The sequence below is a fragment of the Lithobates pipiens genome, unplaced genomic scaffold, assembly GCF_037356315.1.
Source record: "Lithobates pipiens isolate NorthernLeopardFrog02 unplaced genomic scaffold, aLitPip1_a1.2 Scaffold_13, whole genome shotgun sequence".
Lineage (NCBI taxonomy): Eukaryota > Metazoa > Chordata > Amphibia > Anura > Ranidae > Lithobates > Lithobates pipiens.
The window spans coordinates 364,832,753-364,858,612 of NW_027507718.1; the positions used below are offsets into that span (position 1 = coordinate 364,832,753).

The 25,860-nt window shown below is 43.7% G+C and overlaps 1 protein-coding gene across 3 annotated transcripts in view; it reads right to left on the minus strand.

The window, feature by feature from the left end:
• Positions 1-25,860, minus strand: part of MFAP3L (microfibril associated protein 3 like) — a 72,459-nt gene that overhangs the window by 36,627 nt on the left and 9,972 nt on the right. Inside the window, exon 1 of one of the 3 annotated variants that reach the window (XM_077477204.1) lies at positions 15,538-15,712. The exons of the other annotated variants lie outside the window; for them this stretch is intronic. The gene's annotated coding sequence lies outside the window, so the exon portion shown is untranslated. Of the gene's footprint in view, positions 1-15,537; positions 15,713-25,860 lie in introns of those variants that run through there. 3 annotated transcript variants of the gene reach the window in all.

The window sequence follows — 25,860 nt, forward strand, 5'->3', positions numbered from 1 at the left end:
GGTGCTAATGCGGAATCTGAAAGACTGTGCCTAGCAAGAGAACTTGTGAAATATTTTTGCTGAAGTCTCTCCTGATGAATGCAAACATGTTATTTATACATGTGCAATGGGTTGGAGGTTGGGGAAGAGTTATGACACATCCAATCCGTCAAAACATGAAAATGTAAAATATGTGGTTTTTTTGTTGGAAGGAGGAATTGAAAGAAGAAAGGTGTTAATGTATTACATGTATTGGTGTAACGGAGTGAATATGGTGCAGGTACCCAGGAGGCATACTGGCGCTTATGCATAATAAGGTAGCTGTGGATCAGACTAAAGGGTGCCAGGTGACACATCAATGGGGTGAAAACATCCTCGTAGGGGTGGTGTCTCAATCCAAGCGATCCTAGAGAGAAGCTTTCGGTTACTGGACATGTGGGACACCAGAACTAGACATGGGGAAGATAGGCCCGGTTGGTGTCTCACCTGAGAGGTTGAAACCCTGCACAGATAATGCCAGTAAATACACACAGGAGCATGCTCCGTTAAAATAAAGGGAACAAACGCTGGCTACCAGGGTACAGTAGGACTTCACCACATGGTGCTGCAACATCTCATGGTGGTTGACAAAAACCTATCACCCTATATGTGCTGAGTATACACTGAATCAGGTGCGGTTATTGTACCAGTGACTTACTCCCAGAGATGAGAATGAAGTCCATGCAGGATGCTTATTTCTGAGGAGTAACCCGAAAGAGGAGGGATGTATTCAGCACTATATTGGGGGGGAACAATAGCTGGGATGGGTGTTGTTAATGGAGGGGACATCAGCCTCCTGAGGAACAAACTCACAGCCATAGCTTCAGAGAAGGAGCGTGACTTTGTTACCCCGGGAGATTGGTGGTATCCTTGATAACATTCAATGAAATCACAGAAACACTCAGGTTAGAGTGGCTCCGGATTTTGTCAACCATGTTGAGAGGTTGGTAGGGAAGACAGAAACCTGTCATTGGCTCTGGCGCGCACTCTGTGGCAGGTGGAAATATCAGCCAACATCAAGCTGATTGTACTGTCTCTGTATAAGGGGCAGTGGCCTGATGAGTTAGCATCACCGCTCAGTAAGAGTTTGCCAAAACACGTTGCTTATACTAATCCAAAGTAGTGGTCGAATGCCTGTATGGGTGGTACTAAGTTGGATTGTGAAAGGTGTTATGCTGTAGGTTCTCATATACAGAAGTGCAGACTTGGTCTGTATATTTGGTGGCATCAATGGGCTTACTGACTGGGGACTCTATCTTGTTGCATTTGAGGCTATATCACACATGTGATCAGAGAAGATGAACGCTGGAGGCAGGTTGATATTTCCCTTTGTCGGAAGCATGACCATGATGTCCTTGGTAGGCCAGGTCAATACATGGGGATGAACGAATAATGTTGGGAAGTTATTTCTCTCTGTATTCTGGATGGAGAGGTCATTGCTGGGAAGAAGGCACCCAGGTATTATTTAGGACATAGGCGAGTTTTTGTTTCTTTGTCCTAAGGAATACCGGGGTAGTGTTAGTCATGGGACTCGAGGGTTCCCTGAACCTAACCGTAGGTAGAGGTGCATGGTACACAATGGGCATGATCTCTGAAATCCAGGTACAGGGGTGGAATTGTGTGGGTTTGGTAATTGTTGTAAACTTATATGTGTAGTTAAGCGATATTTATCTAGAAGGGTCTCCCAGTTGTCTATGCAAGTTGAGGGATGATTTGACAGTGAGCTCTCTGTGTACAAATTGGAGACGTTGCTGCCAAGTCAGAGCCCTGCAACGCCGCTGCGAGCAAGCCTGCCTAATCCCGACCCGTATTTACAGTAAAAGGTTATAGGAGGTTGGGAGCGGGGTGCGTAATACATATATAAGTATATATTATGGTAATAAATTGATTTATGTTTGTGGTAGAGTATGACCTATGGGTATTGTAGGCTAGTAATATGGGCAAGAAGGCCCTCCTCAAGACTCTGGGTCTGAAAGCTGGGTGATATGTTGCTCTGAATGGGTGCTGGTGAATGGTGAATGAATGGGCACCCCTTGCCTGTACTGCCGTCCTGAAGATACCCAAGATACAGAATGGTGACATGGAAGCTGTCGCTGAAGAATGGTGGAGATGTGTCACTCAGTGGCAAAGCGGCACGTGTTGGGAAACATCACGTGGTAAAACAATTATGGACTGCTCCATAGGACCTGTTTCTGCACACGTTGAAAACACAACGTGGTAAGACACTTGTGTACTGTTCCATAAGAGATGTCTCTGGAGCGCTCGTTGGAAACAACCACGCGTTACACAAGCTAAGGACTGTGCCACAGGTGCTGGTTCGGAAGCACATGTTGGGGAACCACACACGTTAAGACAGTTATGGACTGTTCAAAAGGAGCCGTGTCTGAAGAAGGGTGGTATGCGCCTTTTAGGCGCAAAGCGGCATATGTTGGAATCAGACAGGAATTATTATTATACATCTACACCGCTGTTTGTACAGCCGAACTCAGCCATGTTGATGTTTGCATGACACATGTTTAGAATGTGTAGAGGAATGTGGCAGAATCTGCATATCAAAGGAGTTACCTTCAGCCCAAATGGTGCACACAAGCTTCAAAGAGATTGATGACAAAGACGGCCCAGGGCACGTCAGATGGGACTGGCCACAAAGCCAAGTATGGCAATATTAGGAGGGCTGTCATGTGAACACTGATTGGTCCAAACCAAATGGGACTGGCAGTAGGGTGTGGTATGGCTGAGGTGTGTTTGACAAAAAAAGGTTTGCGACCATGAGGTCTCTCTCTGTCTCTGTCCCTCTTCATTCCATCATGAGGTGTAGCGGCGAAGGTCAGATAAGTATGGCGTATATTATTATTGTATTGTATGTTCTGAATGTAAGCTGCGTGATATTGTAATGTCCTTTTATTACTTTATGTCAGCTTTCCTAAATTAATGGAAAATAAATAAGATAGTGTTTTACTAGCAGCAATGTGTGTGTTTTCATAAGTAACTTTATATCAGTGTGCTTAGTAGGGTTGAATAAATTACATAACTATGGGAAGAGACAAGGTAGTAATAGTTTGTAGAGCACATAATGTCTTTCACCAGGCAAGGAGAGCATTAATCACAGAAGTAGCCAGGAGGCCCATGGGAACTCAGAAGGAGCTGCAGAGATCCACAGCTCAGGTGGGAGAATCTGCCCACAGGACAACTATAAGCCCTTGTACACACGGTTGGACATCCTGACAACCAAATCCATTGGATTTTGTCTGAAACTGTTGCATACACACGGTCGGACAAAGTTGACGGAAAATCCGATTGTACATAACGTGATGACGTTATTTCGTTAGGACGGGACTACGTTCAGGCTAGTAGCCAATAGCTTTGGTCTAGGAATTTGATCTGAGCATGCGTGGCACTTTGTTGGTCGGAGTAGGCTACACATGATCGGAGTATGTCCGATCAGAGCATGTTGTCGGAAAATTTTATAGACAAGTTGGAAGACTTAGTCCGTCGGATATTTCGACGGAAACAGTCCGATGGAGACCACACACAGTCGGATTATCCGACAAAACAGTCCGATAGGACACATTCCGTCGGAATCTCCGACCGTGTGTACAAGGGCTTAGTTGTGCACTCCACAAATCTGGCCTTTATGGAAGAGTGGCAAGACGGAAGCCATTGTTGAAAGAAACCCATAAGAAGTTCCATTTGCAGTTTGTGAGAAGCCATGTGTGGGGGTGGGGGACAAACGTGTGGAAGAAGGTGCCCTTTTTAACTTTTTGGCCTAAAAGTAAATAGTTGTGTGCTGTGGAAAACGAACACTGCACATCACCCTGAGCACACCATCCCCACCGTGAAATCTCGGCTAGCATTTGTACCAGCTATGGTCGGCATAAGGGAGCATTATGAGTTTATGACCCAGTTTTTTTTGTTTTGTTTTTGTCATCTGTCCCATTGGCGAGATTTCTCTTGACTGCCTGTCCCATAGCCAATATAGGGGACATGAGAAAATCCCTCTGAATTAGGACACAAAAGAAAAAAAAAAAAAAAAAGGAAGAAGACCTGGTTGGTGCGCTAATCTTCTTTCTTTAGTTATACTTTCATGAAAGGCCCCTTACACCAGCCAGATCTAGAAACAATGGATCCATTTTTGTGTTCCATCTACACCTGCTGTGCTACACGCTATGCGGTTTAGGGAAAGTGACAAACATTGTAAAGATTCTGCAAGTGTACAAAACTGCGTCATCTCCCCGCACCTTACTTACCTGCTCTTTGAACTAACTGGGAATGAAGTTAAACAGGAGATCCACCAAAAAGGGCAAGAAGAATTGTCTCAGTTGAGGACACCGCTGGATGCCTGGACAGATAAGTATCATAATATTTAAAGTAAGCAGCTAGGAGTATTTATAGCTGCAGTCTTAATTTTTTTTTTGGGGGGGGGGGGGGAGCCTGGGGCTCCTCTATCAACACAAAAACAGCGATGCCCACTTTGAAATCTGTTCCTCCTGTAAGCCATTCTTCTTACCCCTCTCTTGCCAAGCAGCTTCCTTTGTAGGCATTTCCAACTGTACAGAGAATTATAGCCTGTATAATATAGCACAACTCAATAATAATAGGGATAAATTTCACTAGTTGAACTTAAAGTGTCACTAAACTGACATTCATATTCACTCAGGCACTAGGAGATTCGTTTTCTGTATTCTGCAAAAAACTTGGTTGATCCTGCTGCACTCCATCTCTACTTTCTGTTCATGTCCCCAATTCAGCTAGGGATTTAGCAGCTATGGTGGCAACTCTGCACATGCTCAGTCTGCAGTGAGTTTCTACACAGAGGAGTGGGATATTACATCAGGGGTTGACAAATTTGCTTGGAATCTAGGAGCCAGCTAAAAAAGTTAGGAGCCAGGTTCGTGACGGCGATCTGGACCTGTCCCTGGCCTGACATGGAGACGAGTGAGGGGAAGATAGCCCCCAGCCCCTCACCTGTCTCCAAGTCATTGCCCATAGCTATTAGAGGGACATTTTATTTGTTTTATTTTTTTCAAATGACGATTTTTTTTAAATTGCATTTTAGTGTAAATATGAGATGTGAGGTCTCTCTGACCCCATATCTCATATATAAGAGGACCTGTCATGCTTTTTTCTATTACAAGGGATTTTTACATTCCTTGTAATAGGAATAAAAGTGACACACATTTTTTTTTTAAAAGAACAGTGAAAAAAAATAAAAATAAAAGTTAAAATAAGAAAAAAATAATAATTTTTAAATGCGCCCTGTCCCGCCAAGCTTGCGTGCAGAAGCGAACGCATATATGAAAGCAATGTTCAAACCACATGTGAGGTATCGCTGCGATCGGTAGAGTAAGAGCAATAATTCTAGCCCTAGACCTTCTCTGTAACTCAAAACGTGCAACCTGTAGAATTTTTTTAAACGTCGCCTATGGAGATTTTAAAGGGTAAAAGTTTGTCGCCATTCCATGAGCGGGCGCAATTTTGAAGCATGACATGTTGGGTATCAATTTACTCGGCGTAACATTATCTTTCACAATATAAAAAAAAATTGGGCTAACTTTACTGTTGTCTTATTTTTTTTTATTAAATAAATTATTTTTTCCACAAAAAAAGTGCGCTTGTAAGTACGCTGTGCAAATATGGTGTGACAGACATTATTGCAACGACCACCATTTTACTCTCTAGTATGTATGTATGTATATATATATATATATATATATATATATATATATATACCGTATATACTCGAGTATAGGCCGACCCGAATATAAGCCGAGGTCCCCAATTTACCCCCAAAAAACTGGAAAAAATTATTGACTCGTGTATAAGCCGAGGGTGAGACATGCCTGTCCATCCCTGTGTGTCGTCCATCCCTGTGTGTGTCCATGCATCCGTGTGTGTGTGTGTCCATGCATCCGTGTGTGTGTGTGTGTGTCCATGCATCCGTGTGTGTGTGTGTCCATGCATCCGTGTGTGTGTGTGTCCATCCATCCCTGTGTGTGTGCATGCATCCGTGTGTGTGTGTGTGTGTGTGTGTGTGTGTGTGTCCATGCATCCGTGTGTGTCCATCCATCCCTGTGTGTGCATGCATCCGTGTGTGTGTGTGTGTGTGTGTGTGTGTGTGTCCGTGCAGCCTACCTGTGTCCAGCCTGCCTGTGTCCGTCCAGCCTGTGTCCGTCCCGGCCTGCGTCCCGTCCCGGCCTGCGTCCCGTCCCGGCCTGCGTCCCGTCCCGGCCTGCGTCCCGTCCCGGCCTGCGTCCCGTCCCGGCCCGTCCCGGCCTGCGTCCCGGCCCGTCCCGCAGCTCTTCGTCGGTGGCCATTCTAGGATTCAAAAGCCGCGCCTCCGTCGGTGATAGGCGGAACACTCAATTTCCCACTGACTGCTGGGAAATTGAGTGTTCCGCCTATCGGATGTCCGTGATAGGCGGAACACTCAATTTCCCAGCAGTCAGTGGTCCGCCTATCATGGACGTCCGCTCATCCTCATACTACGGACGAGGATGAGAGGACGTCCGTGATAGGCGGAACACAGACTGCTGGGAAATTCAGTGTTCCGCCTATCACAGGCGAAGGCGGAGACGGAGGCGCGGCCTTTGAATCCTAGAATGGCCGCTGTCTGTCTGCTCGACACGCTGATCGGGCAGACAGACAGCGATGACTCGAGTATAAGCCGAGGGGGGCACTTTCAGCCTCAAAAAAGAGGCTGAAAATCTCGGCTTATACTCGAGTATATACGGTATATATATATATATATATATATATATATATATATATATATATATATATGTGTATGTGTGTATATATGTATATATATATGTATGTATGTATGTATGTATGTATGTATGTATATATATATATATATATATGTGTATGTATGTATATGTAATGTTTAGGTGTTCTAAGTAAATGGAAGGAGATCCATTGGCATTAATGGTTGTAATTCCAACGGCCACCACAAGAGGGCGCCAGATTCCAGAAGGAATAGGATCACAGAAGGGAATAGCATCACAGAAGGCCTCAAAGCCGGGGGCTCAATTACCGGACGCAATCACGCTGGGGGGGTCCACGGAGACAGAAAACCCCCCCGGGTTTTGTCGAGCCCTGTATTACATGTAGATTAATGATGGCTTCACCTCACTTTTATTCTAAGACACAGGCTGGAGGGGACATGACACAGCCTGTGACTGGCAGAAATTTGTCCACACCATGTTATTTCCACAAAATAAAGATTTAATTTCAAATATATATTTGTATGACAATTTAAAAGAGTTTATTGATATCATTTGACACTATTCCAAATGCGGTGCAGTCCCTACCCCCCATCTTGTTTTTTTTTTTTAACATGTGAGCAGCAGCAGAGAACTAGAAGCTCCTCCTGCTTACGTTTCCCTGCTGGCATGCTGAGAAAGATCTGGGTTATGTGACAGCTGTATATCGATTAGGAAACGGGTACTTAGATTTCTAGAAACAAGAGAGCCAAGCGCATGGACTAGCAATAAAAATAAATGCTGCTCCCAAATGCAAAAGGCCAGAGAAGAACAAAAATATATTAACATAAGGAGTGCAGTTCCAGTAGAATAATAAGAGGTAAAAATAGATGTAAAAGTAACAGACTTTAATTCCAAATAGAATAAATGTAACAATGTTTCAAAATTCCAAACAATAAAACCAAGGGGAAGGAATATGCCATGTAAACACTGACTTGCGGCTTCCGTGTGATCTCCGCAGAGCCAAAAAGGGATAGATATCTTAAAGTGACACTCACTAAAGCTTTGTTTTTTTAAATAACAAACATGCCATACTTATCTCCACTGTGCAGTTAGTTTTGTACAGAGTGGCCGTGAACATCCTCTTATGGGGTTCCTGTTTTTTTAATATGCGAGCAGCAGCTCTCACGGCTCCTCCCACATTAGATCCCCCCCCCCCAGCAGAGCGCTTCCCCCAGGGGGTTGAGTTACGTTGTGGGCGGGCGCCAGAGTCATTCATTCAGCATCCACAGAAGCCGAATGTATGACTCGGCCCCTTCCTCCGGGTCACTGGATTTGACTGACAGCAGCGGGAGACAATGGCTGTGCTGCTATCAATCCATCCAGGACCCGGCTTTTGCTGGGGTGCTCTTCTCCGGGACGTGATAGATTGGGTACAGGTAAGTAAAATGGGGGCTCCAGCATTACAGGAGGTTTTTCACCTCAATGAATTGAGGTGAAAAACCTCGAAGATTTACAACCCCTTTAAGCCCTAGGGCTGATGGAAAGGAGGGGGAGGAGAGGGGAGGTGCCAGAGCTCGATCAGACTACACGCTTCCGGGATTAACCCCTTCGTCCGGTGACAAACATACTTAAATGATTTCTATCATTATACAGAATTGATATAGTTCGCGCAGCACTTTACAGCATGAAGACAGACAGTATGGTTACAATACAATTTAATACAGGAGGAATCAGAGGGCCCTGCTCAGAGCTTACAATCTAAAAAAGGGAAGGTCAAGTGAAACCGAGGATAATAACTGTGGGGGATGGGCTGATGGAGAAAATAAAAGTACAGTTGTTTAGGTGGAGGCAGGATAGGCTTCTCTGAAGAGAAAAGTTTTCAGGGATCGCCTGAAATTTTTTTTTAATAAAAAAGGGAAGAAGGATAGTGATGAAGATAGCTGGACAGATTGGGGTAGGGAATTCCAAAGGATGGGAGAAGTCCTGAAGGAGAGCATAGGAAGAGGTGACAAGTTAACTAGAGAGGAGGAGGTTTTGGGGAGGAACAAGGTGAACAATTTGGTTGGTATTTTGAGAATAGGATAGTGATGCAGCTGGGGGGGTAAGTTGTGGATAGCTCTGTAAGTGGTTGGTATTTTGGATTGAATATGTGAGATGAGTGTGTCAGTCAGTCAATTGAGGGATTGGCAGAGGGGTAGCAGACGCTGAGAAGTCTGTAAGGTGGATGAGTCTAGCAGCAGCATTCATTATGGACTGAAGGAGGGATAGTCTATGTAAAAGGTAAGCTGCAGTAATCAAGGCGAGATATAACAAGGACTTTTGAGGCGTCATTGGTTTGGAAGGGGTGTACTTTGGAGATGTTGCAGAGGCTGAGGCGGCAAGCTTTGGAGAGTGGTTGGAAGTGGGGCTGAAAGGAGAGATCAGTCTAGGATAACAGCAAGCACCCTGGCATGCGAGGATGAGTTCATGGTTGCACCATTAATCTTGACATAGAAGTCAGGGAAGGGGCAAGCAGGGGAGGAAATAATATGAGCTCAGTTTTGGACAGGTTGAGTTTGATGAAGTGTTGTAACACCCAGACTGATAGGTCTTAAATGTTTTTTTTTTTAAAGCATTACAGTGCCATGATTCAGAAATAGAAATAGAAGGGACAATGTAAATGTAACAGTGTGCGTTTAGTACCACTTTAAAGTACACCCTCTCTGTCTTGCAGCCTTCCGTTCACCGTTTTCCTTCTCCCCTCACTGGAACACCCACATACAGACTATGCTTGTCACTTAAAAAAAGGAGCATGAGCTTATTTTCAGTCGACAAATATGCATAGGGCAGCCCATGAAGTGAATTTGTATTTATTTTATTCCCCCATTTCGTTTAATCTTACATCTTTTATTGTATAACCTTAGAGGCAATGGCTGCATAAGAAGATTTGTAGCTCTCAAGGATACTTTTGTACCTGTCAAGAGGTAGTTTAGCCCAGTATTCTTAACCATTTAGCGCCAGCTCCTCCCAGCCCTTTAAAAGGCTTAAGATGGCAGGAGATGGAGGCGGGCATTCAGGTCATGTGACAGTGGTCACATGATCAATAAGCTCCTGATAGCTAGTATGCATCGGGAGCTTACAATTCCCCACCGGCTACTGTGCTGGGAGCGTAATCTCAGCATGGTAGTTTACACATGGCCGCATATACATGGCCGCTCTGTGTTAAGGCCCACCAAGAGAGCATATGCGGTTACTGTTGGTGGCAAGGAGTTAAGAATACTGCTCCAGCTGTCTCAGGTTTAAAAGTTGTCTCCAGATCACACGTTTCATCTCTTTCCTTAGTTGTGCGATAGAAGGCTACTTCAGAACAGCCCCATATTTTGTTCTTATGCCGCGTACACACGGGCGGACTGTATGGCATACTTAGTCCGTCGAAACACATTTCAGCGGACAATCCGCTCGTGTGTGGGCTTCAGCTGACTTTTTCAGCGTGCAGTCCGGCGTACTAAGTATTTCGGTTTTTTCGAAATTCTGTCCATCGTACTTTGGTTTCAGCGGACAATACGGTCGTCTGTATGCTAGTGCGACGGACTAAGAATGGCGCATGCCCAGAAAGGATTTACACAGCGGAAGGGTGCTTTGCTGTGTCTTGGACTTCCTATTTCTAGTCCCGTCGTACGTGCTGTACACGTCATCGCGCAAGCTTTCGACGGACTGTTTGTGCATCCGTGTGTGGTCAAGTCCGTTCAGTGGAAAGTACGACGGACTGTCCGTCGGATTGTATGACGAACTAAGTATGCCATACAGTCCGCTCGTGTGTACGCGGCATTAGGTGCATTTAGCAGTTTTGGGTCATTATTCTGTTGATGGACCTATGAAGCTGTGCCTGAGACAGAGCTTTCTGACCCTAAGCAGTGTGTTTAACTCCAGAATTCCTCAACAGTCTTGTAGAGATTAAAAGGGCACCCAGTGTCAGACATAGCAAAGCAGCCCCAAAACGAAACCAAGCTTCTTCCATGTTTCACAAAAAGTAAAATTATTATTTTTTTTTTTTTTCAATTTAATGTTCAATGTATTCATCTGTGAACCTAGAGCTGATATGACCTGCTAAAAATCTCCAGTTGGGTCTCATCTGTCCAAAGAACATTCTCTTGGAAGCATTGTGGACTTGTCAATGTGCATTTTTGCAAATTCCAGTTTTGCCGAGTCCTTCTGGGTTTCTCTTTGGACGCATGGTAAGATGTGATAAGATACTGACCAACTTCAAAGTTCTGCTAGCATCACTAGTATAGGAATTTTCCTTGGCCATTGGTCTACCATTCTCACTAACCTTCTGTTGAATCTGTGGTTAATTTTCCTCTTCTGCCCATGTATAGAGAGGCTGGTTACATTTCCAAGGAAATCAAACTTCCTAACAATATTTGCAACTACAACCCCTGGCAAAAAGTAAGAAATCACCACTCTAGGAAAATGTTCATTGAGGGTTTAACTGTGTAGAAATAAAAAAACTAAAAATCACAGACATACTTCAAAACCATTTTAATTTAACATTCCAACAGTCTGGCTTTAAGAAACACTTAAAAAATAAAATCTAAACTAAGAGAAAAGTGTAGTCAATTGCAATTGTTTTTGCAGATCAAGCAGAGGAAAAAAAAATGGAATCACTCAATTCTGAGCAAAATATTATGGAATTATGAAAAAAAAAAAAACACACCACACACCACCCACCCACACAAACAGTACACCACCCCTGGCTTTTATAACAGCTTGAATTCTGAGGAATGAATTTAACCATTGATCCGACTCCAACTAGGGCTACACAATTAATCATTAAAAAATTATGATCTCTCAACCCCTCTGACAATCTCTATTGCAGAGTTTGCCAATTCTTTCATATAACAAGTAGAGAGACTTATCTGCTCACTCAACTGTGAGAGCCCATTCACACAGGGGCAACATGACTTCCAGCGAGACTTTGGGAGGCAACTTGAACATGACTTGAGCATAAATCACAGCACGACTTGAGGCAACTTGAAGTAGATTCCAGGACAGGGGACTTTGCCAGTGGCCAATCACATAATAATCAGCTCTGTGGGAGGGAGGGGTTTGCCTAGAAAACGATTTTTACTTCCTGAAAAGTTGTTTCAGTTAGGACCGGGGATCCGTCTTGGAGACAACTTCCATTGAAATCAATGGGTACAAGTTGCCTAGAAGTCGGATTGAAGTAGTACAGGAACCTTTCCTGAAGTCGGAGCGACTTCAGAAGTGTGCATCAAGACGGCTCTCATTCACTTACATTTTATCATGTTGTGCGACTTGAGGCAACTTGGGACGACTTCAAGTGTCCAAAATCTTTATAAACTTGTGCATTTATTGAAGATTTAAAGACTGTCATCTCCCCTGTACTGATACCAGACACGCAACCCCATTTCAGCAAGGATTGTGGAAATTTGCATGTTCTCTTCAGGTTGTCGTTCATACATTTCATTGGAACAGCACCAACAAAAGCTCCAACATAAATCACCCTGCCCAATGCAGATTGGTGATTCATCACTGAATATCACTTTCATCCAGTCATTCACAGTCCACGAGTGCTTTTCTATAGTCCACTGTAAACTTGTTTTGTTTTTTTCCTGTTTAGGTGTTAACGATGGTTTTCGTTTGGCTTTTCTCTGCATGTAAATCCCAATTCCTTTAGGCAAGGTCTTACAGTTCGTTTACAGACATTGAGTTCAGATTCTGATCATTTGCTCCTCATTTGTTTTGCTGTGCATTTTCTGTTTAAGACATATTGCTTTAAAGCGGTTCTCCACCCAAAAGGGGAAGTTCCGCTAATCTGATCCCCTCCCCCACAATCAGCACCTTTCAGGGGGGAGGGGGGTGCAGTTACCTGGATAATCCAGGTAACTGCACCCACTTCCGGGATGCACCGCCACAGACCCCCGCAGATGCCCCGCCCCCCCGTTGTGTTCTGGGAAACACACAGTTCTCAGGACACAGCGGGGACCAGAAGAGATGCGCAGCGCGACTCGCGCATGCACAGTAGGGAACCGGGCAGTGAAGCCGCAACCCTTCACTTCCCGATTCCCTTACAGAGGATGGCGGCAGGGGCAGCAGAGAGACGAGCGATTGCTCATCATCTGCCACCATCGCTGGACCCTGGGACAGGTGAGTGTCCATTTATTAAAAGTCAGCAGCTGCAATATTAGTAGCTGCTGGTTTTTAAATATTTTTTTTTTTTTTTTTTTTTGGGTGCAGAACCGCTTTAAGTTTTCTATTTTGACATGTTGAGGTCTTTTTTGGTCTACCAGTATGCTTCCCTTTAACAACTTTCCCATTGGATTTGTACTTGGTCCTGATTTTAGACAAAGCCGACTAGGAACAACAAACATCTTTTGCAACATTCCGTGAGGATTTACCTTCTTGAAGAAGTTTTATAATCCTCCTCTTTATTTCAACTGACATCTCTGCTGTTGGAGCCATGATTCATATCAATCAGTCGGTTCACACAGGGGTGACTCGTCAGGCAACTTAGCCGCCTGACAAGTCGCGTCCCGCTCTGTGCAATGGAACCGTTCTAATCGGAGCGACTCAAGTCGCTCCAACTTAGAAAATGGTTCCTGTACGACTTTTGGGGCGACTTGAGGTGACTTACATTGACTTCTATACAGAAGTCGTTTTGCAAGTCACCGCAGTAGTCGCGTCCAGGTCGCCTGAGGCACTCGCGCTGTAAGTCGTGCTGCCTCAGTGTGAACCGGACCTAAGTGTTTCTTAAAGCCAGACGGTTGGAATGTCAATTTGAGATAGTTTTGAGGCAAGTCTGATTAGTTTTTTTTTTTTTCCCTACACAATTCAACAATTGAATGAACATTTTGAATGAACGCCACAAAAATTTGGCCAGAGGGGTTGTATAGCCACAGGAACATGGTTTTAGAGCCTCTACCTTTGACATGCTATCATCTCAGACAACTCTTGGTTTTCTCTGGTCCACGTTCAGGGTGGTGCACACAAGAATATTTAACATCAGAATGACTACTTTTCTCTATTTAAAATAGGCTGAATAATTAGAAGATTGAAGAAAGTGTAATAGTACATTTTGTAAAACAGTATATATGATCCAAATTATTTATAACCTTTTCTAGGGGTACCAGCAGACCTGTGCAGGCCATTTCAGAATATGTTTATAGGCTTAGCAATAATTTCCCTTTCACTTTTCTGGAGGAATAAAGAATTGTTTCAATGAGCTGCAGGGGTGCCAACAAACTGGTCCATGTCTGTATATAACTGCTGTAAAGTCTGAGAATTGCATAAGTCTGATTATAGTTGTTAGCTTCTACATTATGTGAAGCTTCATCCAGGTCTGGGCCTACTTTTTCCTAGGATAACTGGTCAGCTTTCGGTCCAAGAAAACAAGGCCTTGCCTCCAAAGCATTAAATTGTACAGCATGCCCCCTTAAAAAGCATCTTCTGTAGAAAAGGGCGAGGGCGCTTTATAAAAAATAAAAAAAATAAAAAATAAAAATTGATTTAATCACCTTTATTGCTATGTAAACATTCCTTGCAACAGTAATACAGCAGGACAGGTCCCCTTTATGGAGAGATCTAAATCTCTCCTCTACCTTTAAAAGCAAAAGATCGAGAGAGAAAAAAAAAGCCTTGTTTACATCATGCCAGAAGAACAAGAAATGACGTTGTTCCAGTCCAAGGCCATTGAGATGAGCGGAGGCCCTCTTGCCTTCACTGATCTCTATTACAAGCCATCACCAGTGTTGGATGGGTCCCGGGCTTCACTGATCATCAGGTAAGCACAAAGAGTTTTATCTTGTAAAAAATTGCTGGCTGAAAAAAAAAAAAAAAAAAAAAAAAAAAAGCAGCAATACGGGAGTTGTGGCATATTGTTGCAGCCATAACCCCAGTATTCCACTTGCCGACCAAGACGTCATTTGTCTATGGCCTGGTCTGCAAGTGGTTAAAAATGGGTCCTTTAAAGAAAGTGTTCGAGAACAGAAATGTTCTCATTTAAAGTGGTTGTAAACCTAGTTACACCACTTTTACCTACAGGTAAGCCTACAGTAAGGCTTACCTGTAGGTACTTGAAATATCTCCTAAACCTGCACGGTTTAGGAGATATTTACCATATACGCTTGTGTCAACATCATTGGCACATGCGCACTGAAGGAAGGGCACGATAGTGCCATTTCTAAGAGGCTCATGCCGTGACTGGCAGCTCCCACGTGCATGCGCGGGAGTGAGGTCACGCGACTCCGGCCAGTCACAGAGCCGGAGTACACCTGGAAGGAAGAGATGTGTTTTGATGGATGCTGCTGCCAGCAGGGACATTGTGTGCTTCGTTTGCAGTTAAGTGCCACCCAATAGACTAGTATGCAATGCATACTAGCCCATTATGCTTTTACTGTGCAGGGGGGAAAAAAAAGTCGGACAAACATCAACCTGGTTACATACATTCTAACCAAAAGGATTCAGAACAATATCCCAATAAGGCAGCTGACAACTTATCTTCTTATGATCATAAAAATACTGACCTCCGATTGAACTAAAAAGCTCATAATGCTTTACATTAAAATGAATGTGGCCTAGTAAGAAATGTGGACAATAATTTACCCAAAATACATGCCGCATGATCTTGACCTTGCCAATAAAAATTATAATAAATATTATGTGCATGAATGAAGAGTGGTCAGAAGCTGAAAAAGCAGTATTCAAATCAGGACATAATATCTATAAACACATTTAAAAGGAGGATTTTTAAATTAGAAATGTCAACACAGCAGATAAAATCAATAGTGGAATATTGCAGAGTAAACAGACTACTTACACAGCACATACACCATGCTAGTCGCCTCGTTTCACGCATTCTGTCGCCATTCAAGCGAATCAAGCCCCCTCATTTGCCTGAGTGCTTGCTTTTTCCCAGCTGACTGCAATGTTGAGCTCAGCAGCTGCAATGCCCTTTTATGTCAAAAAAATGAGTCTGAGCTGGCACAAATATAACATCTCTATGGAGGAAGAAAAACTTGCCAGTGAGGAAAATGATACAGACCACCCAGCGATAACAGCACACGGTGAGCAAACTAACCACATGACTATTCACATTATAAGGAAAAAAAAAACACATAACAAGAAAATCAAGGACTTTGCAGACTATGTGCATTTTCTAATCTACATTCAATTCCTTCTCCGCTCTTCTCATGCTGGGAATTACATGGCACAAAAACAAAACAGAAGCAATGGGTTTTTAGCTACGGACAAAAAAAAAAAAATATAAAAAAAGAAGAAAACAAACAGAGCAACTTGAAGGACCTAGCTGCAGGAAAATGTACATGTCTGAAGTGAAGCAGCACGAGGCTTAATAAACTATACCACCAATACATTTAGTCCAGTGCGTTTTTTGGTTGCATAGTAGGTTATATGATTTCCAATGCTGATCACATCAGTGCTCTCAGTTCCAGGAAAAAAAAAAAAAAAAATAAAAAAAAAAAAGTAGAACATGCTACATTTTGTTTGCACTGAATGCAGTAAAACTCATCAAAAACACACCAGAACGCATCAAAAATGCACATGAAAAGATGCTTACAAACGCATCTGCACTGTGTTTCTATGGTGTGAACCGGCCATAAAGGTAGAACTAAATTCTTTCAACCAACATTAAAGTGTTACCAAACCCAGGACCCTGCATTCACTATATCTGGTCTCCCACAGTACACAGAACATGGAAATGCAATTATTTTAGTAAATATAAACTGCCAATTACCTTTTTTCATCAGCAGTATATAGCAGTCTTGTGACTTCTATCAGTGCCTGGTTAAAGCTTGTAGGAGGGTCTTCATACTGCACTGGCTGTCCTATGAGGATGCAGGATGCCTGACCCTGTCTGGACAGTGCTGATTGGCCCTGTGCTGATCACATGTAGTCTCCCAAGAAAAAAACAAAAACAAAAAAAACAAACACACACACACAACACCACCACACACCACTCTCTAGCAATACATAGCAAACTGAGCATGTGCAGACTGACTCCATAAAAAGAAAAACCCCTAAATGGACTTTAAAGGCACTAGTGTAGTAGATTATTGAAAAAGGTATAATTTATTAAACATAATACAACAATTAAAGTGGAGGTTCACACAAAAATGTAACCTCCGCTTTTCGGAACCCTACCCCCCTCTGGTGTCACATTTGGCACCATTCAGGGGGGTGGGGTGCAGATAACTGTATAATGCAGGTAAATGCACCCGCTTACACTTAACCCTTTAACCATTTTTAATCCTTGGGTTGCTAGCATTAATAGATATATCTACTCATTTTAAACCCCTTTTAACATTTCTTCAGTTGCTTCCCGATTTCTGGCCTAGGCTAGAATTTTGTTATACAACCCAGGAGTCTTCAGGGGCATTTTATTCTTTAACCACTTGCCGACCGCCGCACGACGATGTACGTCGACAGAATGGCACGGGCAGGCATATGGGCGTACCTGTACGTCCCTGCCTTCCCGCGGGTGGGGGGCCCGATCGGGCCCCCCCCCCGGTGCCAGCGGCGGTCGGTTTTCGTTCAGAAGCGATCCGGGATGAGGGGGCGGCCATTCATTCATGGCCACCCCCTCTCGATCGCTCCTGACGAATGGAAGTGAGGCGTGACATCACTTCCTCTCCTGTAATGTAAACACAGGAGAGGAAGTGATGTAATCTCTCCTCCGTGTCGGTATTTTTCGTTCCGGCACCGAGGAGAGAGGATCGGTGAGTTGCACCAACAAGACACTTCACAGTAGAACATGCCAGGCACACTCACACACCCCCGATCACCCCTGCCCCCCCCCCCCCCCCCCAGTCACAGTGACACCAATAGCATTTTTTTTTTTTTGCATTGGTGTCATTTGTGACTGTAATAACTGTTAGGGCAGTTAGGGGGGTACCCTAGAGCTAAAGGGGGCTAACCCTAACCCCCCCAATAAAGGTTTAACCCCGTGATCACCCCCCGTCGCCAGTGTCACTAAGGCTGGGTTCACATTGCAGCGGTTTATGAGAACGGATGTGATTCGCACCGCGCTGCAGCGCAAATCACATCCGATCTCTGTGCGATTCGAGTTCAGCCATACAGATAGTATGGCTGAATTCGCGCCGCACCCGCCGCAAATTCGCACGGGACCCTTTTTTTGGTCCGCAGCAGAATCAGATCGCATGGGTGTTCACACCATGCGATCCGAGTTTGCAGATCGCACTGCGATATGCGAACTGATCTGGGGGTGTCCAGCCGTGGATTCGTGGCGTTCCCGCATCGCTCCAGTGTGAACCCAGCCTAATAAGCGATCGTTTTTCTGATAGCTGTATTAGTGTCACAGGTGACACTAGTTAGGCAGGTAGGTATTTAGGTTCGCCGCAGCTTTTTATAGCGCCAGGGACCCCATATACTACCGCATAAAGCCCCCTGATTGCCCCCTAGTTAACCCTTTCACCAGTGATCACCATATAACTGTTACAGGTGACACTGGTTGGTTAGTTATTTTTTTATAGTTTCAGGGCACCCGCCATTTATTACCTAATAAAGGTTTAACCCCCTGATCACCCGGCAGGTGTCATTTGTGACTGTAATAACTGTTAGGGCAGTTAGGGTTAGCCCCCTTTAGTTCTAAGGTACCCCCTAACCCCCCCAATAAAGGTTTAACCCCGTGATCACCCCCCGTCGCCAGTGTCACTAAGGCTGGGTTCACATTGCAGCGGTTTATGAGAACGGATGTGATTCGCACCGCACTGCAGTGCAAATCACATCCGATCTCTGTGCGATTCGAGTTCAGCCATACAGATAGTATGGCTGAATTCGCGCCGCACCCGCCGCAAACTCGCACGGGACCCTTTTTTGGTCCGCAGCAGAATCGGATCGCATGGGTGTTCACACCATGCGATCCGAGTTTGCAGATCGCACTGCGATATGCGAACTGATCTGGGGGTGTCATTAACATTTCACTGACACTCCCAGCAGTTCGCATAGGGCAGTGTGAACTGCCGCCGGGAGGCATGTGATGCGGGAACCCGCCGCGGATTCGTGGCGTTCCCGCATCGCTCCAGTGTGAACCCAGCCTAATAAGCGATCGTTTTTCTGATCGCTGTATTAGTGTCACAGGTGACGCTAGTTAGGCAGGTAGGTATTTAGGTTCGCCGCAGCTTTTTATAGCGCCAGGGACCCCCATATACTACCGCATAAAGCCCCCTGATTGCCCCCTAGTTAACCCTTTCACCAGTGATCACCATATAACTGTTACAGGTGACGCTGGTTGGTTAGTTATTTTTTTATAGTTTCAGGGCACCCGCCATTTATTACCTAGTCTCACTAGTGTACCCCTAAATTTAGGGGTGTCTACTTTCCAAAATGGGGTCATTTGGGGGGGGGGGGGGGGGGTTTGTGCCATCTTGGCATTTTATGGCCTTCAAAACTGTAACGCCCTTAGAAAGCCTGAAGGCGGTGCTTGGTTTTCGGGGCCCCGTACGCGGCTAGGCTCCCAAAAAGTCCCACATATGTGGTATCCCCGTACTCAGGAGAAGCAGCAGAATTTATTTTGGGGTGTCATTTCACATATGCCCATAGCATGTGTGAGCAATATATCATTTAGTGACAACTTTGTGTAAAAAAAAAAAAAAAAAAAAATGTTTTTTTTGTCATTATTCAATCGCTTGAGGCAAAAAAATAAAATATTCAATGGGCTCAACATGCCACTTATCAATTTCCTTAGGGGGTCTACTTTCCAAAATGGGGTCATTTGGGGGGGTTTTGTACTGCCCTGCCATTTTAGCACCTCAAGAAATGAGATAGGCAGTCGTAAACTAAAAGCTGCGTAAATTCCAGAAAACGTACCTTAGTTTGTAGATGTGACAACTTTTGCGCAAACCAATAAATATACAGTTATTGACTTTTTTTTTTACCAAAGACATGTGGCTGAATACATTTTGGCCTAAATGTATGACTAAAATTGAGTTTATTGGATTTTTCTAATAACAAAAAGTAGAAAATATCATTTTTTTTTCAAAATTTGCGGAATTTTCAAAAAAAAAAAAAAAAAAAAAAAAAATCGCAGAGGCAATCAAATACCATCAAAAGAAAGCTCTATTTGTGGGAAGAAAAGGACACAAATTTTGTTTGGGTACAACATTGCATGACCGCGCAATTACCAGTTAAAGCAGCGCAGTGACAAATTGTAAAAAGACCTCTGGTCATTGACCAGCAAAATGGTCCGGTCTGAAAGTGGTTAATCTGGAGGAGGGAAAGAGGGGCTTTCTGAGCTAAACACATCCTCCTGTTTTCATGCCTGACCCAAGGGCATATAAATTCCAGAAAGTAAAATACTACATGAATCTTCTGTCCTTACTTAAGATGGCCACAGCCATACTTAAAGAGGAGTTCCAGCCTGAATTAAAAAAAGTCAGCAGCTACAAATACTGAAGCTGCTGATTTTTAATACAAGGACACTTACCTGTCCAGGGAGCCTGCAATGACGGCATCCGAAGCTGACCCGTGCATCAGCTTCGTGTGCAGGCGCTGGCATCCTTACTAAGGGAAAGAGGAAGTGAAGCCTTAAGGCTTCACAGCCTGTTTCCTACTGCGCATGCGCGAGTCTCTGCACTTTCTGAATGGTTCCGCTGTTTTCTTGGACCTGTGCGTGTCTCCCGGAATGCAGCGGGAGAAGGAGGAGGGGGCATACATAACAAAGGTCATCGTGGCACCCTTACATGGACGTGGGAATGCGTACCTGCTTTTGACAGCTATCCGCTCCCCCTCCCTGAAAGGTGCCAAATGTGGCCCCCGATGGGAGGAAGATGATAAGCAGAGCTTCCACTTTTTGGTGGAACTCCGCTTTAAAGTATCTAAAGCCAAATCCCCCCTCCCATTTTGGGTTAAAACCACTAAGCTTTTTTTCCCCACTATCTGTGTCCTTTCTATTACTTGCTCCCTTCAAATTCCTGTCCTGCAGATATAAAGGAAAGCGAGGGAACATCTTTCCAATACTAGACATACCCCCCTTTTAGAGCATTGTTACAGGAACAAATATCCCCATTAGACAACTTTCCCTTTATTACTGTTCTGGTGGCAACTCAAAATTTTTGATTTACACTTTTCATTCCCTTTGATATTAGTGGTCAAGACAATTAGAGTGAATGTCTCTATCAAGCATGACAGAGGTTCTAACCCCTCACCACTCTATATAAATCTAAAAATAAAGTTTTGCCTTTAAACTAGATACCTCATTACCAGGTTCTGGCAGCTAGGGCAGACGTATCATCGTACTGTCAGCTGTTGGAAAAAATGTATTAAAAACAGATGATAATTACTTCTGTAATTTCCAGGACCTTTGACTGACTCGTTTGCAGGAATGTCTGTGCCCTTCTAGACATGTTGCAGAGGTTCATGTCTGAACTGAGACAAGTACGAAGCTTGGCTCTAATGATATAATAGAAGCTATTTTGCCCTATGCGCATAGTGCCGTCAATTCGAATGCTTTAGTGGCAGGTAGACACAAATATTAGCAGCATCTTAGAATCTCAATGGCACATTCGCTGCTCTCCCACAGCCAGGCAAGAGATGTAAAAGAATTCCTTAGTCACAGTTTTTAAATTTAGCAGATCCTCATTTTCATTTTTTTTTTACATAACCTGCAGCTCTCCGATATATGCAAACAATCGGCAACCTGCATGACTTTACAAGACATGTAGGCGACTGCTGATCTGCATACTTGTTCCAGGGTAGTCACGCCACACAATAAGGCCTCTGGGCAGCCCAGCTAGTTTTATAGTACTGACGTACTTTACACATTAGAACATGGAAGCCCAAGGTACAGCTACAAACTAGATACATTCCTAAGGATGTGTGCCAGAGAATCTTCAAACACCACACTTGTGCAAACATGATTTTTACTGCAATAACCTACATGTCCAAAACCCTGAAAAAAAAAAAATAAAATAAAAAAAAAAAAAAAAAAAAACTTGTGAACCACCGTCTGGTTTTACAAGGACTTCATTGGCGAGATTACCCTTTACTTCCTGTCATGCTGACAATATTTTTTTTTAAACAGAAGTTATAAAAAGTCTACAACAGAGCCACAGAAAAAACTAAGTTCTGACAGGGGTTCTAGCCTGCCCCAACCCTACTAAAGAAGAGCATTTTCATTTCTGTGTAGCTGCTGGAAAGTTACCATACTGTCACCAGTGCAAGTACAGTGTCATCATAACGGGTGTGGCGATGATCAGGAACACTGACTAGTGACAGTATGAAATATAAATATATATATATATATATATATATATATATATATATATATATATATATATATATATACACACACATACATACACACACACACACATATACACACACCAAAGCAACATAATGTTACTGTACTTTAGTAACACTGTGCTTACTCTGGAGAAGTGATCAGGATTTATTTATTTTTTTCACATTATGATTGCTTATAGCAGTGCACTTCATTGATATAAGCAGGCATTTTACGGAATGAAAGCGATTCATTTAGTTTGTTTTGATTAGCAGTGATTGGCCAGAGCTAAAGACATGGTACAGATGGGCTCTGATTTGCTTTGTCTGTAACACGTGAACAGCGGTCACCTGGTACTGGAAGTGAGTTGGTACACTGATTAGCCATTGAATCAATGACAGATTGCTGCACAGAGTGGTCCTGAGCGAGGTGCGATCGTGGAGCACATCATCTGATCTACGATGATCTATAAACAAAATGATGGCTGAACGGGACCTGGTAAAACCAATTTTTGTATCACTTTGAGGATCAAAATCCAAGATGAGAAACTCATAACAAAGAACCTGTAGAGGGGGAGCATATATTGGTATTAAAAACAGGCAGACCATGACAGGTGCTCTTTAAATGTAAGGACTCTTGCTGTTAGTTGCAAACAAAATAAAGGTTTTAAAACAATAAGTGGTCTGGTTAGTAAAACAGCGATATCAGATAGTACAGGGACTATTTTAAAGTCGCACAGACACGAATGGTACTCATTGGAAGTCATGGGGTACGACTTGTCATGCGACTTTGCAGTCCCAAGTTGCAGGACAAATCGCAAAAGTGCGAAAGGGGCCTCACTGAATGTCATTGCTGTTGTGCTCATCTACAGATAAAGAATGAAAGGCAAACCATCTATTGTCACAATGCAGCAAGTAAACACCTACAGAAAATGAACACTGTAGGACTGGCCATACATGGTTTGAAACTCGGCTGGGTTCAGAAGGAATCGGCCAAGATTCGAACCGTGCATGGGCAGATTGAAGGTAGCAAGTTGATGGATCAACTTGGGTACAACCAGCCTGCTGGGTTTTACCTGCAACTATTGTTCTAGTCACTAACATTAATTATGCACTTTCCCGATGGGGATGGCTTCCTCCCTCCGGGAAAAGACAATGGCTCAGCAGGAAGGATTCCCGCATCAACACTAAATTTCTACCAGTGGTTGCAGGAAAGACATTTGCTCCGTGTATTGCTGGCTTTAATTGGAGAAAAAAAAAAGTAGGCATGCCAAAGCAAAAAACAAGTGTGTTCATTTTGAATTAATCCATCCACTTCTGTGTGATGTAAATAAAAAAATAGACGAGTAAAAATGAACATGCCTGGCTGCGAAATTCAACATCTCCCAGTGTTTCCTGCCAAGTGTGGACTGGGTGAGCTACCGGACTGGTTTTCCTCCCACATGCAAAGGCATGTTTTAAGGACCAGATTATTAAAAATTTTATTCAAGAGATGAGGACACGCATTGACTGAGACATTTATGGTTGTTTGGGTGGAGACAGCGCAGACTACAATATACATTCTAAAGTCCAAGAAAAGCATATACACATATAAAGGCTTTAATAATTATGCATGTACATACATCACACCACAATAAAGATCACCCGTCATGGACTTTGGTTATTTATGCCCCCTTTCCACTGACAATAACCCGGAAAGTGACAATGTGTGGAAAGCCCGTAAATCAGAAATCCTGTCAGCATACTATGGTTAGTAATAAATAGTTTTTGGATAAATGATTTGCAAATACCTAAACTCTATAACCTGACATTACTGCTTACAGATGAATGTTCACCAAATAGTGTCCTCCAAGTGACAAGGTTAGCACTTTGTCCCGTCTTTCTTTCTAGGTGTTCTTGAGATTGTGTCAACCACACTAAGTAGTCAACTTCTTCTTTACAGGTATGTGCTTTACCGCGTTGATTTTCTACATGACAGGGCCTCTAATTGGCTAACAGTCAGGAGAAGTTGACATAAGTGCTGGCACATTTATACGACTGTCAGGTTTTCCCCATTTTTTTTTTTTTTTAAACGCAAAGCACCTTTTACCAGCCTCTGGCCTCCCATGTAACTAGACCTAAGGCATCAACATCGAGACAAGCATGCAGACTAGGGATAGACCAATGTACCGTCATTTTTTCAGGTTATCAGCCGCCCTTCAGGCCGATAACAAGTGTCAATATTCTGTACATAAAGGCCTTATACACATGGACGTTTTTTAACTTAGTTTGTAGCTTGAAAAAGGCCTCTCCATGTTATTCAATGGCCTCACACATATCATGGTGTTTTTGAGCTGCTACAGGCATTGGAGCTTAAAACTAGAGGTCAACCGATATGGGTTTTTTTTCTCTGACAATCTTGAAGGGGAACCCCTGCCAAAATGAGATTTTTTTTTTTTGCGTGAGGTCCAGACCCTTTTCTGAGCACGCAGCCTGGCAGATCAGGAAAGGGACCATACTAGGTCATATGTCCTCAAGATGTTGATGAGGACAAGGGCCTCTTCCTGAAAACCCTTGCCCGGTGGTTGTTGGGGGGGTCTCCCTCTTCTGGAGACAAGGCGCTTTGGGGTGGCGGGGGCACAGAACTCCCTGCCTCAAAGCACCCCCCCATGTTGAGGGCATGTGGCCTGGTATGGTACAGGAGGATGGGGGGGGGGGGGCACTCGCTCGTCTCCCCCCCCTTCCTGACCTGCCAGGCTGCATGCTCGGATAAGGGTATGGTATGGCTCATGGGGAACCACCACACCATTTTTTTTTTTTGGGGGGCCTCCCTTAAGATCCATACCAGACCGAAGGGTCTGGTATAGTCTTGGGGGGGGGAACCTCAGGCAAAATTTATTTTTACATTTTGGTGGAGTTCCTCTTCAGGAATCTCAGCACACAAGTCGCACCACAAATTGGATCAGCTCGATCCGACTTCTGGTGCGACTTCTATTCAAATCAATGAGCTCCCATGCGTTAACATCTCAACGCAACAGCCTCATCCAAGCGGGTAAACTTCCATATGCGAGGGGGAAGAGATGGCACAACTATCTCTTTGCTCGACCCCTGGGGCAGCAACTGTCAAGAGCAGCCTTCGCTGGGCCTGCTGTAGTGGCAGAATAGTGGTGATGCAAGGCGGGCAGTGAGAGAGGATGTCATCTCTCTGCTGCCCGCCACACGGCTGAGCAGCCTTCCTGGGTCGGGGTTTGTGGACCCCTGCTTTAAATAGTATCCAGAGGAACAGATTTTCAGAGAATGCAGTGAGTGCAGGGCAGGGACAGGGGGAGGTCTAATGCAGACCACTGGATCAGTCTGCATTTCCTTTATATCTGTAAATGTGGCGAGGAAAACAAATCTCAATCTGTCAATCCCTGGGGTTCCCGCAAGTGTCATTAGGAGTATCCATAAGGAGTAAGTCGTGCCTTCCATATTTCCTGCCTGACATTGCCCATGTAGTTCTGGTGCTAATGTTTCTCTACTGACCACTCACGTAAGGGGTCCCCGCAATTTAAACTGTCTGCCTTCCTATATGTTGATTATTTGTTTTTTTGGATGGCAAAATAGAAAGCATTAAGGAATGTACATTTCTTCATGTTTAATTAATATATCTACAACTTATTGATCATGCTAATGTACTGTAACCTGTAGAATTTTTTTTTTCAGGGGTTACCTGGGAACTAAAAATTAAACCTTGGGTTCCTACAGGGTAAAATGCTTGAAACGGGCTGGTCTAGGCAGCTACAAGCATTAAAATGGTACGTAGCAATGTAAAATGCTGATCTAACGAGGTGTCAGAATAAAAAAAAAAAACTACAAAGAATGAAAACAAGTACAATCTAGGTGAGATAAATGCAAATGAATAGAA